Below are 15,502 nucleotides of genomic sequence, written 5' to 3'. Positions count from 1 at the left end.
TCCAGCCCCGACGGAGGGGCTCCAGCCCCTGGTCCCGCCGAGGTAGGTGCGCGTCGGGGCAGGGGTTGGGTGTTGCGGGGGACGCGGCACCGGAGCCCCTGTGCCCGCAGCTGCGGCCCCTCACGCCCCATTTGCTCCTGGGGCTGCTGCTGCGGGGCAAGGAGCTTCCTCTGCACCCTCTGGTTGCATGAGAGGCGGCCCCCTTCCCTGCTGCTCCTAGAACTGTCCAGGCACCCAAGACGAACCGGGGGGAGACAATCTCTCTCCAGCCTCCCTTTTCTGTCCCTTCCCTCGATCTTTCTTTGGGTTCTCGTAGGTGATTTTGGAAGTGCTGTTCTAGATGTGTGTGTGGGTGAGATCTTACGGCTTTATTAGGATTCTCCCCTATCAGCGCCTCCCTCAGAAGCGGCCTCCCTCCCCCCCGCATCATGGTTTACTGGGGTGTTGTGTCTGCACGAACTTTCTTGTAGTTGTAGGAGGCAGATTTGTTCCCCGCGTGTCCCCGTTCTCGGGTGCTCTGCGCGGGCGGGTGGACTCGCTGCTCGGGTCGTAGCTGCTTCTCTTGCCTGTACGTACGAGGGCTCCTGGTGGAAAGGGTTTTTGGGGAAGGAAGAAGTTGTAGGATGGAGTGTATAAGTGTCGCCTGTGTCTTCAGGCTGGGGAGCTGGTGGAATCTCTCTAGCAGGTGCTGCTCGCTGCTGCCAAACATTCCATATAGGAAAGACTCTAACCACCCTGCTGTGTAGTTCTTAACAAGGAGAGAGTAGCTTGGAAGCGTCGAGGCATCAGCTTCCAAATTCAGCTCAGCTGAGATCCTCAGGTGACAGCACAGAGTTCTGATGCCTGTGTTTAGTAATCTTAATCTGCAAAGGCTGGGTTGGCCCAGAGAGGTGGGCAGAGGATCAATAATTTGCAAAACAAAGGCAGCCATTTCTCAAAGTATCCCGGGGGCTGGAGATTTAAGTAACACTTATGATCATTAAATACTGTGCGATTAGCCCCTTTTCTGCTCCCCACCTTCCCAGCAGAAAGTCCAGAGTTAACTAAAAGGAAGTTTGTATCTTTATGACCTTCTGGTTCAGACTATAAATATGTAACATATGAATTAACTAGAATGTAGCAGCCTACCTTCCATATCCTGTCAAATGTGAGACCTGCCACCCCGTCATTCTCAGTCCTGTATTATGGTAAGAGAAATCTCAAGTCAGGTGATTGGATATCTTAGTTTCCCAGTATAGGGTTAATTAATTCTGTGGAGATTTCTTCTGGGATACCCAAGTCTCAGTCCAGATCCTTCCCATTCTATCAGACTTCTATTAGAGTGCAGCCAGAGCTTTTCTGTCCCTCTCTGTTTGGACCTTCCTTACATGTCCACTTTCTCATTAAATCCGCCAAGTTTCCCTTCCCAGAGCCGTGTCTGATGGATAGACTCTTTTAGGTGTATTGCCTTGCTTGTGATAGTGCTAACTAAAGGTGAGTAACCCAACTGAACAGTCTCATAATAGGATTTGATTTTATGTGAGCTTTTAGAGACTGAGCATCAGCTCTTGCAAAAGCTTATGAACAAGTTTACATTGATGGAACCTGGTCTGGAGTCTATTAAAGTTAGTGTGAGGCACCTGGATTGGCTTTGCAGCAGGATAATAAATACTAATTAGCACATGTGTTTAAGGGTAGTGATAAATGCTTGCAAAATTAGCTTCAGTGCTGCAAGTGCGTGAGTTCTTGTTGGTAACAACCTCTGGAGGCTTCTTCAATGTTCAAACTGCTGGACTTTGGCTTTTATCTGCTTCTGGTTAATACGTGAGTAAATTTGTTATAGAAGTTTTATGGTGAGTGTGTTTCAATGTTTCAAACTATGAAGCATTGAAAATGGTCACATGGTCACTGTTTTTAAAAATAAAATGTAAGTATTTCTTTCCAGTTTACTGGAATTTTTTCTACTTCATAAAACTTTGTAACTTTAGTTAAAAATAAAATTAGCTGAGGTAAAATATGCAATATTAGGAATGCATAATGTTGCTTCTTTTTTTTTACTTACTGAAAAGGACTAATTTAATCTCTTGTTTTTACAATAATGATACATTCATAATCAAAAGTATCAAATAGAAGCTAGTATTCTCTTTTAATACGTTATATATATCTGTAAGCATTTTTATTTTGAATGGGGCACTCAGCCATTTTTACTTTGAATAATCCATTGTGCTTTAAATGCCAGGCAGCAAAATTAATATTTAAGCAAATGCATACAGCAAAGCTATAAATCTCTGAAAACAGTTAATTATATTGGAACTGTGCGTGTACCTTCAAGTACAGCCTGTAAAAACTGCGTCTTTGTAGGGTGGTCACAATTCTTGTGAACCTTTTATCCTTGTTTGTGAAATAATTTCTAATTCTGTGCTCTTACAAAGCATGTGCTTGGTTATTGTTTTCAGAACCATGTGGTTTGAGCTACTATTTAAATACAATATTTACGATACTACTTTGGTTGTTCAGCTTAAAAAGAGAAGTGCTTCATGCTATTGCATACTAAAAAGCTTCTGTATAATTACTACTTTTTGCAGTACTGCTGTGCAAATCTCTGGGGCGGGAATTTAAAGGGAGACTTTCTACAATCACTTTATATAAAAGCCATAGGCTCTTTTTCTTGAAACACGGGGGCTGAAGGCTTTGGGGAGTGTGGAAGTGTGGTGCCTGCACTACATTTTAATTATTGCAATACGTATGCTTGCTGTTGGCCTTTGTGTATTGCCAGGTGCACAGAGATTGTGTGGTGGGTCCCCACAAACTATCCATCTCTACCACTTTGTGTTTGAAGTACATAATTACACACTTTGTTCTTACTGTCATTTTATGCAAACGTGTCGATTCTGGGTGTATAGTGTAGGGGAGAGCTGGGAGGCATCGGGTTACTTACCCTGCCCCTCTCTCCCTTGCCTGTCTGTGCAAAGGAAACTGTGATCCTGCAAGAGTCAGAGCCTAATTCCAGTTCACTAGTCACTGGGATTTTCTCCACCGATGGTGAAGGACTTTAGACCACAGAGTAGTTGCAGGTAGGAGTCAGGTCTCTCAACCATGTTAAGTTCTCCAGGGTATCCTGCCTGCTACCTAGTTGCTGCTCCACCAGCACTCAGTTGTCCCACAAGATCTGTGGTACCTAGTACCCAAGGAAGAAACTTTCTTTTTTCTTGGATGTCTCAAATAGCACTTGGCATCCCTGTTTAAGCAACTGAGTCCTTCCCTGGCATCCCACATGTTACTAAAAATGACTAAAATGTATAACCTGGACTCAAGGGAAGAGGTACAATTACCTTTGTTAATAAATAAATTAGTTACCCCTAGAAAGGGTTGTTCAGATGTTAATGGAGAAGATGGAAAAAATTCAACTTCATTGTTACATACTGTGCAGGCTGACTGTGCTGCAGTAGAGATTGGAACTTTTCTTCACACAAAACTGATTGAAGCCTCAGTGAGGAAGTTCTGTATGCTAAGGAAAGAGAGCTGAAAAAGCTTGTAGAAAACTAGAAGAGCTACTCTCAGAGGAGACATACCAGATATAATCAGTTTTAAAGACTTCCAGATGACATATGATACTCATGTGTAATTCCTGTGAGTGATGTACAGTTGGTGTATGTGTACAGAGAGAAGGAACTTTCTTCAAGAGTTTACAGAATGTGATCCTTACCAGAGGAATTAAGTACCAAATTCAGAAAGAGGCAGTATTTCAAGCCCTTGTGAAGATCAGGCTCAGTAGCTGTAAAACAGTGGACAAGATCCCAGAGAATCTAAGATATTCAGTCAAGATGTCCAAAGACAAGTCCAGAATTTTCTAAGATAAGTGTGTTTACAAACAATTGTGTACGAAAAGTAGTGCTAAGCCTTTCATGCTGTTTCTCATGTATGGCTGCTGCTTTAAGTTGAAAGTATGGAAATTTGTGTGAAAGCTTTCCTCTGAGAGGAGAGATATAAGATGAAGGTCACCACTCAGCCTGCTCACAGCAATGCAGCAGGAAAGAAGAGCACATCCAGCTTGCACCAGATTGTAAACCAGACCGGAACTGGTAGGCCTAAGTTTTTCCTCTTCAATAAGAACTGGCACTGAGATTTTCTCCTAGTAACAGCGTGGCTATAAAGGCTAAGGAATGATTAGGCATGAGCCTGAAATCAAATTCACTGCTAGAAATGTGCTTTGCCTGGAAGAGGAGTAAGACACAGTAGCCGAGTGAAAATAGTTCTGTTCTCTAATTCCGCAAACTGTTTTCTAAGTTTTTCAACCCAACATGTTTTAGGAGCACTAATAGTCACTCTGAAAAATATTTTAATGAGTTAAAAAGGCACCAGAGAACTGCCAGAATATGACATCTTAATGGTTAGCCAAGTGTGAAACTTGTGAACAAATATTTTTTTATTAGTTTTTAATATTTTCCTATAACTGGTAAATAGGAGGGGAAATGGGTCCAGGTTCTCTTAGTTAAAGTATGTGACCTATTTCTATAGACTCTATGGCTAGATAAGGTGATTTGGGAGCATATTCTACTTTTTTATAGAGTTTGAATCTTTAATGCTCATCTGGTTTTGAGACAAATACTTGAGTAGTAAGAACTGTCATTTGACTCCCATTTTAAGAGGCTTTAAAGGTTTTTAGAGGGTTTGGTACAAATATTTATCCCTTTTTTTACTAGTGTGAAGCATGGCAGTGTACTGATATAAAGCCAGTGTAAGCATGAGGAAGAATCAAGTTCTTTATCATGCTTTTAAAATTATCAAGTGAGGGGAGCATGGATGATTTGTAAGTAGTCGACTGGCATATGGTACCATTATGATAACATCATGTTCACAGCATTTCCCAGATTGATATACAACCTTTCTAAAATAGGCTTGGTAGAAAAAGAAGAATGTAAAGTCATTTAGCAGCCAATGTGCTTTTGGTAGCAGCATAGGACACTGGTAGGTGACTTCACTGACACCAGATTTGTCAAATGAGTTCTGTGCATCATAATCTGGTACCTACTTGCCAGTCAGTGACTCCAGAAAACTGCCCTTGTACTTTGTACACTGGGGTCTGATTTGTGCTTTTTTAATTCACAATGAAATGCTGCATTCATTTTCATTCCATGCAGTCTTGGTGAAGTCCTAGGGGTTAGCACAAGGGACAGAATTTGTTTCTCAGGAGGAAGGCAGGTATTGAGCCCTTTGTCAAAGGAGAAAGGCTGGGGTTACCTGGGGACGGATAGTTCTGGATGGAAATATCCAGACTGAGATTGAAACTGTCTCATTCACATTATGTGTCATTTATGGTTCTCAAGGAATGGTCAAATCATAAATATTCTTAGAAGCAGGAGCTTTGACAAGACAAACTATGGCAATGTTTCACTATTCAAAGGGGTTTTATCTACTTGCCACAGCTAACTTAATTCCAGGAAATAATTAAAACAGTGATACTTTATATGCCATTATTATAGTATAAATTATACTTTTGTTTGCTTTTGTTTAAGTGTAAAAGCTGTAAATATCAATTTAAAGAAGTGCTGGCTGATTAATTTGAAACCAAATTAACTTGTGTTTTAAAATGAATAAGGCAAGTCAGAACCATTAAAGTTATAACACCTACCATTTCTCAAACTTAGTAAAAATGTCTAATGTAGCAATGGTCTTCAACCCTTCTCCTCTTCTAATTTCCTTTTTTCCTTTCAGGTAGGCATTTTATCAACCAAACAGGGCCAATCAGCTATTTTATAGATACGATTCAAGCATCAGAAAATTAATTTCTTGGTATTGTTAAGCATTGCCTTGTACAAAACACTGTGACTAGTTGTGCACTGAAATGCCAAGGAAAGAGTTTTATACCAGTGTTTATTTGCAAAGGGATTAGACATTTGGAGGCTCATTTTCACAGATGGTTTCGACTTCAGGATGAATTGCCTTGTGGATATCATGCCTGCCCCCTTCTCCAAGGAAGTCAAGGTAGTCTTTGGTGGCCAGGCATCTAATTTTTGGGTTACAGAAATCTGGTGGAAGGAATCCCACCCTTTCATAATATCCATTTTACTTGTAAAGAAAGGTAAAAAGACTAAAAACATTGTAAATGAATTAATGACCAAATTTGAAAATTATAAATTGTAACTCTGAGCTTTAGTTTAGATAGGATGGGTTCGATAGCTGTGGTGGTATGAGCAGGACAGAGCTGTGCATGTATCTTATATAGAGTGATATTTTTGCTGTTTTTCTTTGATTTTCCCTGAATGAGAGTTTTTAAATGTAGCCCCAACTATTGCCAGGTGATGTTACAGCAGGAAATATCATTGTACTTAGTTATGTAGAATTCTGTTTTGAGGGGCAAAATACAGTAACTGCAGTCACTGACTAGAGCTCCTATTAATCACTTTTCCAGAAGACTGCAAAAAACTTGAAAGTACAACAAATCAATCTTCTTTACTGGTGTTAAGTATAAATTACAGTGAGGAGTTCTTTTGGTTTGGAGTCTTTGGTGCCATTACAGCTGTCATTAATTATGTATTACATGTCTCAAAAGAAAGACATCATTAGCCTATAGGATATATTTGCATAGTAATTGAAGATTGATTACAGGCAGGCTCTGTTTTGAGGGCTACTGGGAATAAGTAACAGAAATTACTACAGTAGCAAATTATATTTACAATATATTATTTATAGTAACTAATGATGGTCAAATATACAGAAAGATTTCGATTTAGGCTGGTTATTAGGAAGCACTTCCTCACAGAAAGGGTGGTCAGATGTTAGAATGGACTGTCCAGGGAAGTGGCTCCATCCCTGGAGCTGTTTCAGGGAAGACTGGATGTGGCACCGTGCCATGGTCTAGGTGATGTGGTGTTAGGACATAGGTTGGACTTGATGATCTCAGAGGTCTTCCCCAGCCTCAATAATTCTGTGATTTGTATGCTGCAGATGGAAGGAGCCTCATTTGCCTGGTACTGCCTCTTGCAGGAGAGGATCCATCCACTTGTTCCCTAGCACTGGATTATAAACTCTTTAGGGCAGGAGTTGTGTTTTATGGAAACTGAGGCCTGTTGAATGACAAAATACCATCTGCTGTTTGTGGTCAGAAGGCAGGGAAATATCAGTTAACAAACAAATGCAGTGGGTGCTCTTAACAGTTGAGGCAGCTGTCCAGTCAAATCCACAGGAATTTTGAAAAGTTTTCTTTTTCTTAATCTTTGTTTTTGTTTATATTACACCACTTTGGCTGATAAAGATGTAAGTAACATTTATTTCTCGAAATATGTTCCATGGGATTGTTTGTGGATGATTTCAGTGCAGCCTGAAAACTGAGGTTGTTCTTCTTGCTCTGGTCTGTAAAACGCAAAGGATGTGGGAACTCTGAATAAGGGGAAAACAGTGTTTAAAAAAGAAAGGGAATGGAAAATAGCTTGGCAGGCAGAGGTGTGTGGGTAGGAATGATACAGAAAGTCACTTACATACAGAAAAGAGCAAGAAAAAGCAACATAATTGTGAAAATAAACAAGGGGGGACACAGGCAACTAGATAAAATTCAGTAACAGGTAAATGGCTCACCCAGAAATCACTGAGTTACATGAAATGCTGAAGTGAGCAATCAGATCTGTGTATGGTGTGCAAAATCCCTTTGCCTGACAGAAAGAGAAAGGCAAGGAGAAATAGTTAGCAGGATGCTGCTGCACTGATTAATGCCCAGCATTTCATGCTGATGGTCTCTAGATAATCCTTCTGATTTTTCTTTTTAGTGTGGTGTTTTGTTTTTTTTTTTGCATCCTCTCTTATTTTCCTGCAGGTCTGTCTTTTGTCTTACCCTTTCTAGCATTCTTTTAGGCTTTATTTAAGCATTGAGTTTTCCACTTGAAGAGCATCTTGATGGAGCAGAGGACAATTTTAGGGTCTGTGTTCTCTGTGTACTAGAGAGCTAAGTTTAGGTTTCTTCTCTAGGCATTCAAAAAACAGGAGACCCACTTAAAATAATGTGCACTGGAAGCAGAATATAGACTAGAGGTTGTGTCGACTTGTAAAAAAAAACGTTTGCACTCTAGAATGAAATTTGCTCTGACTTTCATATACAGCCTATCAATGTGCAGATGACTGAAGGTAAAGGCAAGTATGTATTCTAAACTTGCAAAAGTGTCATTTTGGTGTAAATTTTGGTAATATAGCACACAGTATTTACCTGAAGGGATACATAAATGTTGTTAGGATCTGATTGTTCTGTCCTACTGAATTGTGCTTGAAGCAGCACCCAGGAAGGGGAAGGACTGGTGTGTCTGTGCTGCTTTTCCACTTTGTGAACAGTTTGGCCAGTGTTTAAATGCCTGTGTGCTCCCACTCCACTGTGACCTGCCACCACCTGCCTGCCTGCCTGGTATTCTCAAAGTCTGTCCATGTCTGGCTTCAACACTGCCATCCCCAGCTGCTTTTCAGTTACAGCTTTCCAGGTTGGTTTTTGGGATTTTTTTGAGGATCTGGTAGTCAACAGATGCCTCATTGGTGTTTGGAATAAGGGGAGCCTGGGAGTTTATTGGTGACAGCACCAAGAAGAATAACTAGAGGGAGTGAAAGGAATTCAACTTAATTTTGGAAGAGGAAGTAATAAAAATGGAGGACATAAAACTCCGGAAGGATTTGGGTATGGAGCTCTGTCTTTAGGGATTTCAACAACTAGGAATGTAATCACACAAAACAAGGATGTAATCTTAAAGTCCAAGGATGTGGAGTCTCGATCCTGGAGCCCAGACACTGTGCTGGGTAACTGGCTCAAGGTGGCCGTGCTTGAGCACGGATTGGTCCAGGTGACCTTCAGAGGTCCCTTCCCACCTCAACCATTCTATGATAGTGTGAAATTGGGATGAATTAAATGCTTAACAGTTTTCACAGAAAGGTGAACATACCTGTCCAGTATTCTTTCATGAGTGCTGAATTCACTAGAATACATTACTAGAGTTCTTAATGCTTCTGGGTTATTTTATTGGGGTTTTTTTGGTTTGCTTTATTTTCTTTTTGCTATTGCCAATGGAGAGCATTGTTAGCACTGGACTGACTTCAGTGAACCCATGTAGGAGCACTGATTAGCTTTAAAAAAATGTTACTTTTCAGTTTTAAAGTGGCTCTTTTCCATATTCTGAGGTGCTTGATTGCCACTTGTTTATTACATTGCATGGGAAAATGAAAGGATAAGTCTTAACTCTTGCATTAGAGTTCTGGAGAAGAAATGTGTAAGTCAATGTGCATAAAAACATCCCTCTTAGGAGGAGATGTTGTAAATTATAAGCTTGACTCCCTGCGTGTGAGGGTTAGTACATCTGCTCTCATGAATCATCCTAGTTAGCAGTGTGAAGAATGCAGTCTTACAAAGTTGTCACTCCAGGTAAATTCTCAAGCCACTGCGAGAAGGAACTTCTCATGAGCAGCTAAGATCCCAATTTAAACCATCCGATCCACTTAAAGAGCAAGCAGTGCTTGAGTGTTTGCATTTCATATTGAAACCCCAGCTGCTAGTCAGACTCTTTTTTGGCTTTCTAGCAAACATCTTGGACATCTGTGTATGAATTAGAAGAAGTCTTGTTTTGCATGTTGCCTGTCATAGAAAAAAAAAAACCAAAAACAAAATTTTAATACAAATAAGTATTTTTTTGCATTAACATAATAGCTTGTTATTCATTATGTAGCAATTCATAACAGACAAAGAATTCTTCTCATCTAGTCAAAACTAATTGTTCAAAGGCATCAGATACTAGGCTGTTCAGAACAGATAAGGTGGTCTTCATGCTGTCATGTTCTTATTTTAAATTGTACTGGAGACTTAAATCTATACAGTGTATTCCAAAATTACAATGTAGCCTGTGTTGCTCTCTAGTGTGTTGTAATATACATTCATAACTTTGCTGTATGAAGGCCATTACTTTTTATTTTCAGCTTCTATCAGAGCTGATTTTCAAACCAAATCCACAATGAGGGACACGTACTTGCTGTTGGCATATTCAACTGCACTGAAGTCTTGCTCTTTTTTTGAAGATAAGGCTTTCATCAGAGGAATGTAGGATATTAAGTTTTGTAGGACAAACAGTTTCTTTGGAGGCCTTTATGTAATCTATAGGCCTTCATTCTGCTTGAGACCTTTGAGCACTTTAGTAAATTTGATACTAAGTAATAAATGTTATGGTTCTGTTGTTTATTGGATAAATCTACTGCCAGAAAAAGAGATGATAGAGAATCAGGAAAGGTGAAGCCTCTTCTTGGCTTTGTCAAAGACTGCCTCTAACATCAATACCTTATATTTTCTGGGAATACTAATGCTCCTGGATTTTTTTCAAAACCTTACCATGGTTGGAGAGTGCGCCACGATCCTGTGCAAAGATCTTTTGAGCACTGTGTGCATCCCTAGGCAAATTAGTCTCACATTAGCTATAGACCAGTCTACCCTGCTCATTTCTCTTAATTTTATGGAGGTGACTGCTGTCCGTTGCTACTGAGTGCAAAGCCAATTAGTTCTGTTCCAGTTTGTTGCTATATTTTGTGCAATTGAATGGTAATAGTTTTATTCCAAAAGATCTGATTATATATCAGTTTTCTCATCTACCTTAAGTCTGCTTGAAAATAGAACTGGATGTGTAGGCAAACTTCTATTGACTGAGAAAATCATACTGGACTTTCCTTCTAATTTCTGATTAAGCAGAAGCCTTTGTAAAAAGGGAAAAAAAAAAATCGTTGGAAGCAGGAGAAACACTGTTTCAAGAAACTACTTAATGTTAGGTCATCTGTGGCAGCATTGATTCTACTCAAAGGACTGCAAAAGATGAACACTAACAGAAAATAATTAATTATTTAAAATATTGCTTGCTGTGATGAAATAGCAAGATAACACAGATCTCTTTTCATATGGGACAGGGTTTGGTGTTGAACAAGTGTTGCTAGTTAGCTACCCAGGTGTCTGTTTCTTCAGTCTTTGTGACTCATGGGTGATGAACAGACTAACCCAAAACCAACTGAAGTCGACAGGTGTGTTTTTAAGGACTCAGATTCTGGGCCTAAATAAGAGGCACTACATTTGTAAATGGTTCTCATATTGTTATTCAAATATGTTAAAATGAAACAAGAATCTGTGGCATGATTAAAAAAAAAACACACACCACAAAACAAACCCAAACAACTTGTTTTAAAAAGCAGCATATAATGAAACATCTTAATGCATTTCTAAATATGTACATTTTGTTAAAGTCACATTTAGATTTAAGTTCCCTTAGTCAAGCCACTTCCTCACAATATATACTCTGCTAATCAATATCCAAACAGAAAGGAATTGAACTTGCAAATAATGAGGAACTCCTTGGGTTTCTTCACTTACTCCCTAAAGCTTCATGTCAAATGCAGTAGGCAAAGCTTCACATCTAAATAATTCAGCTGCAAAGAGTGGTAACAAAAGGGGGGCGGGGAGGGGAAGGAAAAAGTTGTACCATGCGAAAATACAATAATGCATTAAAATTAATCCATTTCCTCCTGCTGGGGAACAATCATTTAGAAAACATTTTAATTACCAAAGCTGAATAATGGGATCAGTATTTTTGAGGAGGTTGGACTTGCCCTACTGAGCACTGGAGAATCCTCCTTGCAGGAGCCCATAAAAACATTGCTATTTTCAAGTTGCTACTTTCAATCATAATACTTCTGGGGAGAAATCTGATTTTTTTCACAGCAGCTTTTAAGGCAAATGTTGAGTGTACAGCAGGCAGTGTTAACTGTTCTGTGCCCAGAGCACAGCTTTCCATGCACTCTAGCATTTATTTTCCTTTTTTTCTTTTGGCTGAGAGTTTATTGTGCATTACTTAACACATCTGAAGTCAAATTTTCAAGCCAAAGTGTTTGGCTGCAACAGCAGACAATGTTGTAATGTAATGTTGTAAAAATAGCATTCTTGTGTCTATATTCAGCCTAGCAATGAATAGAATCTTGCAGAAATAAGACAGCCTGGCCCATTGTCTTGGCTAAAAGTCATGTTCAAGGAGAATATTCATGGCTATTACATTAGATATAATGACTTTGACTTTCCAAATTAGCCGTGGAAGACCCTCTGTTTTGCTTTTTGATGCATAAGGGTCTTGGTCTCCAGCTCTGGTTTCATGGGCATTTGTCAGATCTGAATGCTAATCAAGAGACATGACTCACCAACTGAAGAGCATATGGTGACCCCCAAGGATTTGCCACTACCTGGCCATCTGGGAAAGTTGTAGGAGATTGTAATAAAAATGTGTTTGTAGCAGAAATTTCTTCACATTTATGTGATATATTTTAGTCTAAACCAGTTTGTCACTTATAATTTTTTTCTCCTATTAAACTGCAGAAGCTTTGTTGCTTCATAAAGATAGCAGGGCAGGCACATAGTTGTGTTTACTAATTTCTCTTAAGTTGCTGTGTGTGATGGATAATGATAATGTAAAAATGTGTCTTACAGTGTTTAATATCTGAATCACAAGTCCTGCAACTGAGGTGATGTTTCACATTCTTTATGTCTCACAGTTAGATGACAGAAAAATTCTGTACAGCATATGTTTGTACTGAGGCCAAGTGAGAACTGGCATTAGAGTCTGTGTTAGGCCAGGGAGGGAAGCCATGGTTTTGTGAGGATGTATTGTAACTTTTCTTTACAACACTGAACACTGGTCAGCCAAATAATTATTTAAATGGCTACCTGGGAGCCTTCTGAAGATTTAGTCACATTAAACTTTAAAGATAAGAGTGCACTTAACAACTTTGCTGAAGCTACACTACATGGATTTCAGGAAAATGTATATTGACTGGGGTCTTCACTGTGGGCTTAGAGTAAGCTTGAATCTCAATGCTTTGCTGAATCAGGATATTAAGTTTGCAAAGAAAATTAAAATAGATTCACTGAGAACGATGTAAATTGTTATGTTCACAGTAGGGCACACAGGCAAAGCTGAGTATCCAAGTAATAAAAGTACCTTGTATCTTGTGGAATGAACAGTGTTCCCAAAATGGTTATTACATGCTGTATTTTCTCTTTTGGATTATTGAAATAGAATTACTGAGAATCAAGTTGTATAAAAGGCATTTTCTATTTTCGTAATTATTCTGTCACCCGCATAAAACTTTTTTCTGTCTTGAAATAGTCTTGGTTGGTATTGAAAATTGCTGTAGGAGGGGTAAAACCAGTATAATTGAGTTTCATAAATCCACTTTTTAATAAGTACAATTAGTAATAGTTATTAGAGACCAGCTGGAAAACATTAGGGATAAAACTTTACCATAGGAGGTTTTTTGTGTTTGAAACATTGATACCAAAGCCTAAATTAGATCACCAGAGAAATGAACCTGCTATTTAAAATCTAATTCGTACACAGAGAGTTAATTCTGAATATTCCTATTGATAAAAAAATTTACTATTAAGTCTTGTTAAACTGCCTGCTTTTAATGGAAGCCTGACTTTTACAATGCTTTTCCTATAATTAAAACATGAGATGTAGCAGCTTGATTATATTGAATGCACTTGTGTCCAGTGGCTGCACAATAAACTTTGGTGCTTGTCAATTTTATTCTCTATTATGATTTTCGAAAGGACAGAAGTTTATTTGGCCTAATTCCAACCCAATTCAATTCAAAGGGACTGTTCATTGAGTGCTTTTTGGATTAACATTTTGGGAACCTGAGCACAGATTTTCAACTGTATTAGCATACAATTTGATACCTGGGGAGACAGGGAAGAAGTGATTCACTGAGTCTGTCTGCCACTAAGGAACAGTTTGGTGTAGCACCAAAGAGCAGAGTAATGGCTGTGTTGGGTCAGATCAAAAACTCTCCCAGTCTAGTGATTAGTCTTCAGCTCTAACACGTAGCAATGGCAAGCCTACAGCAATACTTCCCTGAATATTCTCCTAGGTTTCCTAGGCTCTTTCTACAGTTGGTGTAAAAAGAGGCTGCTCCAGTGGTTAAGTCAGAACAGGAGACTAGCTTTGGTGTTATGTGTAATTCTGCAGATCAGCCCTCGTAAACTGGAGTTTGTGTATTCCCTTTTTACTAGTATGACTTTCACAATCACTTCAACACTGAAGACTCAAGTTTTTCAGGTTTTTTTTTTAAAGAAAAGCTTTTGAGAAAATTAATTTCTTAAGAATTGATTAATCTATTTCATTATTGTGTCAAGGCAACCATTCTAACAAATAATTTGTTGGCTTTGTCTAATACTCAATCACTGTTCAATAGAGGAAATTATGATATGTGGAAAATCCTTCCTCAAACTTTTGCTTGAGTTTTCACATTACTCCTGTTGCAATTCTGAAAGTGCTGTTGCAACAAAGAGAGAATGCTTTTAGCATAATTAAAACAGCATCTCATCAGTCTGCTTTGAATTTTTTCTTCTTATTTGTGGTTAATTCTATTTCCCTCCTGGAAAATTGGACAAATCAATGTAACTGAAAGTTGTTATTTTTTTAGGATAAATACATAAATCCTGCTAGCTGTAATAAGCCATCTGTGAACAATACAAATCAAGCATGTAAACTCACTGCAGTCAGATGTTTTACGCCATTGATAAATTTTACACGTTTATTATTTATCTAATGAAATTACACAGAGCAGGCAGGAACCTACCAAGGTATGCAGATGCCATATGGGTGTTAGTGCACTTCTGGTTAAGATCAGCTAGTTTACATCACGCTATGTTGATTTATTATGATAAAACAAAACATGTTCAATAGAAAAGAAACTGAGGTGAATTCTGTTCTACATAAATCTAAGTAAACTTGGTGGTTTTACTGGGATTATATGGGTGAAACTAGCAGGAAAAGAGGAGAGGAGTTGTCAGTGCTCTCTCCTGCAGCACTTGTTTGTCCAGCAGATGCTAGTGCAGTGTCAGGGAGCTGGTGCCTAGAGAGGTGAGGCTGTGTGGGGCACCCAGCAGCAACACCCCAGGGAGTCACTGCCTCGGTAAGCAGTTGTGAGAGAGAATCCAGTGGCATGTGGCACCCATATTGTCAGTTTATGGTGTCACAGGGATTTGGAGATGAGAGATCAGGACCCCAGGGAAGCTGCTGAAAAAGGCTGAGTTGTACATGAATTATGTGACACTTGATGTTCAAACAACCTTTGTAACAACGTACTTATGGAAGTACACAGTTAACTTTTTCAGTTTCCATCTTGCTTACACAAACCCAAGCCTCACTGTCTCTTTTGTTCATCTGCTTTTCAAATACCTGCAACAACAATCAGTTACTCAGAGGGGAGGAATTAGGCTTTCTCTTTTTTGTCAGCTCACTCCTGCAACTTTTTTTCACTGTGAAGTATAAACAAAGTGAAAGCATCTTTCTGTCTCCTCTTTGAAAGGCACAAGGTAGTTGATTCTGATGTTGTTGCTCTCTGGCTTGCAGCAAAGGGAGGGAATACTGGGTATTCTTTAGCTGGCTTTTGTCTGTCTGCATTTGTAAATCAGCTAAAGCCTTGGGCTGAGTCACATACAATCAAAAGGAGCAAGAGTGCAGGACAGCAA

At 39.1% G+C, this 15,502-nt stretch overlaps 1 protein-coding gene across 11 annotated transcripts in view; it reads left to right on the top strand.

Moving 5' to 3' along the window:
• The window catches only part of MEGF11 (multiple EGF like domains 11), a 254,581-nt gene continuing 239,079 nt past the window's right edge, over positions 1–15,502 (top strand). For all 11 annotated transcript variants that reach the window (XM_051628083.1, XM_051628087.1, XM_051628080.1 and 8 more), the window contains exon 1: positions 1–42. The gene's annotated coding sequence lies outside the window, so the exon portion shown is untranslated. The remainder of the gene's footprint in view (positions 43–15,502) is intronic.

Source organism: Apus apus, chromosome 10, assembly GCF_020740795.1.
Source record: "Apus apus isolate bApuApu2 chromosome 10, bApuApu2.pri.cur, whole genome shotgun sequence".
Lineage (NCBI taxonomy): Eukaryota > Metazoa > Chordata > Aves > Apodiformes > Apodidae > Apus > Apus apus.
The sequence above is the reverse complement of the archived record's forward strand: the minus strand, read 5'-3'. Positions and strand labels throughout refer to the sequence as shown.